At 41.3% G+C, this 4,548-nt stretch overlaps 1 long non-coding RNA gene across 1 annotated transcript; it reads right to left on the reverse strand.

Annotated features, from left to right (window-relative positions):
• Positions 1-333: 333 nt before the first annotated feature.
• LOC133713983 (uncharacterized) lies at positions 334-3,089 on the reverse strand. Its single transcript, XR_009848377.1, has 4 exons — positions 2,370-3,089; positions 2,228-2,294; positions 1,309-1,391; positions 334-626 (listed from the first exon to the last, which is right to left on the reverse strand). It is a non-coding gene; the product is annotated as an uncharacterized LOC133713983 (long non-coding RNA).
• Positions 3,090-4,548: the final 1,459 nt, after the last annotated feature.

Consider the following 4,548-nt stretch of genomic DNA (forward strand, 5'->3'; position numbering starts at 1 on the left):
ACGGAACAGCGAAAAACGCTAGATTCCATGAAGAATATACTGAAGGACAAGAACGTGCCTCCAGTAAAACCAAAGAAAGCTAATGGATTTAAACCATTAGAAAGACTAGATAAAAATCTTGTTCTGTGGTGACCCGAGAGGGGGGTCCCACAGCGCCGCGACTCCGAGCCAATGAGGAATTGACATGTCACGAATGACATCTCGATAGCTCATCAACCCGAAACCGCAAGGCCTTTTGAGTTTAGGTTGTTGGTTTACAAAACACTTTCTTGGACAAAAGTCACAAAACATTCTAGCAACCGAACAACATATTTTCGCAAGCAGAATTTAAAGTGAGCTAAAAGATTTGGGCTTACAATAGGAGCCCAATTTGGAAAATAACGAATCACGAAGTAAAAACAAGTATGAGAGACGCGCCCCAGGGTTACGGGTCTCTCGAAATTTTGTAGATGAGCGAATAGAAAACAAATAAACAAATAAATTAGTAAGAAAATAAATAACTAAGTTACTTCAAAATCCGATAAGGGACCAAAACCTTCCTTTTGATAAAACTAAAGAGAAATGCACCAAGCCGGGCCATGTGCCTCCCCTGTACGCTTCCCGACCACATGCTCGAAACCTGCACACTATAGTAGGGGTGAGCTTTCGTCCTCGCATGCCCAATAGGGGCCGACCCAACCATGCTAGGTTTGAAAAATAATATACTTGAAAATATTTACTACATAATATTGTGCACGTTTATCGAAAATACTTTAAAAAGAGGCAACCACAAACATTTATTTCTTTTATAAACCATATGCAGTATGCTTCACACAATTTGGAGCTCCGAGATACTTACCTGCCGGCTAAACTCAAACAAATCGGTGACCGACCTGGTTCGTCATCCTTCGAGAACCGGCCAACTACTCTGTAGTCCTTGCGACTACAAGTAGCGAAAGTGTCCATTTCCTGGCCCTGAGTCTCCTATGACTGGTTCACTGTCTGTACTCACTCTTCCTCGACAAACATAGGAGCACGGCCCCCTCCGGAGGTTCACGGTTATCGACACCGTGGGATCCCTAGGAATCTACGCGTCTAGGTCCCATTCACTTTCAGGTCACAAACACAAACATACAAAGGGTACAGTATCTCCACATGCAAGTCTAGCCTCGGTTTTCGCAATAAGCAATTATCAGTTATGGAAACATGGATATCACGAGGCATCGACTAATGAACAACCCAAAAACGTACTTGCAAGCAACATATTATTATACTAGAGCATTCCACATATAGAAAAGCCTCTAACAAGGAAGGGACAACTCACCCTACCTGGATATGGAGTGCTCGTCCACATTCGGGTTCTTTCCCGACTTTCAATCATTTGTCCAAATCCATGTGCACGTGCTCGAGTCCTTTGAAATAAAATTAAATCAATGAGTACATTGACTACACTATAACTCAATTAACCGAGCAACCAAAGCATTTATTTAACTTCCTTAAAGTCCATCGAATTTTCTTTTAGTCGTTAAAACCTATTATCCATTCCCAAATAATCCAAATGATGTAGCATTTGAATCATTTAGGATATGGTGATTATGCTTATCACTTTGACTCCATTTCTTTAACCTTTTTACTTTAGGAAAACAATTGACAATTTCCATTCCCGAATATTCCATTAAATATATTTCTCTCAATTTTCGGGACATGGAGAATTTAACAAATCAATAATCCGTGATTGAATTTTAGGTCAACTCATTAGACCTTCTATTTTCTTGGTACACCTTAGTTTCCTTAACTTCCCTTTTAAATCATCAAAGTACTTACTAAACGGATTTCCCCCTTTTTTTTTGGTTACTTAACCAAATTATTCCTCAACCAAAAACCTACATCAATTACCAAATTTAGCATCCACCTTTCTTTCCATTCTCATTTACCAATCCTTAAGTCATAACGCCAAAGCACCGATTACATTCTTGTACAACATTTCATTTGTCACAACACCCATTACTTTACTAACTTTGCACATTCTCAACAAACCAGAACTACAACATAAACAACTCTAACAAGACTTAAACATTAGTAATTTCCCCCGTCCTTACCAAAAGGACTTGATTCCAAAACAGAGGCATCTTAAATCAACCATCCACTCAATCCATACACATTCAGTTACAGCTATGCATCTCTTACTCAACAGAATACACATCCACAATAATTTCACCACCGGTAAAACCAAATTCCAGAACCTTACCATTCTCCTTTCCAAAGTAGAAACCCATTGTAGCTGCATTCCACCATCGACAACCGTTTTGAAATACCTAACGAGCATAACAAAATCAGCAGTCCAGCTCTTAACCAAAATCACATCCAAACATAGAGTTCGTAACCCTTACCTCAGTCCATTCTCAATGGAAACTGACCCAACACTTACCTTCTCCAAATTCTTCAAAAACTCAGATTCCACAAACCTCACACAATCCCAAATTAAACAATCGAGTTAGGGTTTAATCCAAAATCAAAGCAGAGACCTCAACCAAGAAAAAGGGTGACGAAATCCATCTTACCCAACAAAAGAATAGGCCGGTACCCTTGCGGCGGCGCTGAGTAGCTCCCGCGCGTGCGGCGGCTCTGGTCGGAGACAGAAGTCGGAGCTATGGGGTTATGGTAAAAGGGGAGGTGCTGATTCCAACTACGGAGGTGGTTTAGCTCGATTCGAGCTGGAGACAGGAGAATGTAGGCATGCAGAGCTACGGGTTCTGGCGAAGCTCGTACGTCGTCGTCAGGCGTCGGCGGCGAAGAGGAGTCTCTGGGTTTTGCTCCGCTTTGCTTGCTGAGTAGAATGACGGTGGCGGAAGGGCGAGGAAATCGCCGGAAACCGGCGAGGCTCGAGGAACAGTGGCGTCGCGGTCATGGGTTGGCGAGTGTAGAGGCTGCCGGCGATGCATGTGGGTGCTGAGGCTCGGGCTTGGGTCGGATTTGGATGTAGGTTCGATTGGTGGTGGCGGTGACATGAGGTGGTGGCCGGAAATGGTGGTTTTCGGCACTGGCAGTGGGAAGACGAGAAAGAGAGAGGTCGGGGGAGAGAGAGAGCAACGCGGCTGGGAGAGGAGAGAGGAGAGTTGTGAGGTCTCTAGGGTTTTCTAACCCTTTTATTCTTAGTTCGTATGAAACGTCCATCCTACCCTCGCGTCAAATTACAAATTTATCCTAGCTGTTTGCTTTAAGGTTTTTGGGCCTGTAACTTCTATTTTATTCGTTTTCGTCTGAAACTTCCTAAGTTGTTCCTCGACTTCGTCCTAGGCCCAAAACTCGATTTCGCAAAAACCCAAAATCCAAAACTTTGTTACAACTTAATTCATCTCACTTTCATATTTGCTTCGACAATCTTTTTCGACCCAAGGGAGGACCTTGGCCCAAACTTAAATTATAAGGCCCAATAGGTGGTCTCGACACCCAAAACAATTTCCAAAATCACCTGGCGAAAAATCTTATTGGTGAAAAATTACCTTCAAAAATTAAATAAAATTTTCGGGGGCTCACATGTTCCAAACATGATTTTTCTGGAACCTTCTACTAGTCATACTAGTATTCAGTATGAAAACCCGAAAGAAGCAAGAGATGTCAAGATGATGAGCATTTTCGGGAAAAAGAAAGGAGTACAACTCCTAAATGCTGAAGAATTCGAATTCAACGAAATTGAACAGGAGGTAAAAAACTCCATCATTCCAAAATTAGATTTTAAACAAATCTACAAAAGTGGAAAGTTTGATTTGCTGGATAGCCATCATTTCAAATTATTAGAATTCACAACCCCCTCTACAGCAGGAGAAACAGATCTCTTGATGATCACTCCTGAAGAAGTTGCCCGAGCAAGAACAAAAAATGATCAATTTATGCACATTGGAGCAGTCCAAGTGGGCATAAAACTTCTTGCTCGAGAAGGCATAAACTGTTCAGTTCTATGTGTCTTACAAGACAATAGACTGACAGACTTCCAAGCTAGTCTGTTGAGAACACTTGAAGCATCTTTATGCAATCAAGTAGCATATTTCAACTGCTTCCCAAATTTCTCAACCAGCTTGAAAGATGCAGCTCACTGTCTACGACTGAGAGTCAAGACAGATGACATATCTATGAAAAAATATACGCAAAAACTCGCAATAGTATACAGAATATACTATAAACTGATGAGTACCACAGTAGAACCTAAGACAAGGATATCAAATATCCCAGGTCTTACTACTAGATTCCTCACCAGTCAGAAGAACCATTCACAAGGTTACTTGGAATGAAGTAACTTTTCCTATTGAATGGAAATTATCCGGTCCAAAGAAGCCACCGGAAAATGCCAAAGCGGCAATTTATGAAAGCAGAAAGACTGGAGATATCAGTCTCAAATTCGACGATCACAAGAAAAGTGACGTATGTCCTGAAAATATCAGGATAAATAAAAATCTTCTTAGAAGAAGTTACAGCACTAGAGAAGCTAGTGTTAGTGGTACTAAATACTCTGAAGAATCAACAGAGTCTATTACTGAAGAAGAATTAGAAGCTAATCTAAATAGACCAGTA

Source organism: Rosa rugosa, chromosome 6 (assembly GCF_958449725.1).
Source record: "Rosa rugosa chromosome 6, drRosRugo1.1, whole genome shotgun sequence".
Taxonomy (NCBI): domain Eukaryota; kingdom Viridiplantae; phylum Streptophyta; class Magnoliopsida; order Rosales; family Rosaceae; genus Rosa; species Rosa rugosa.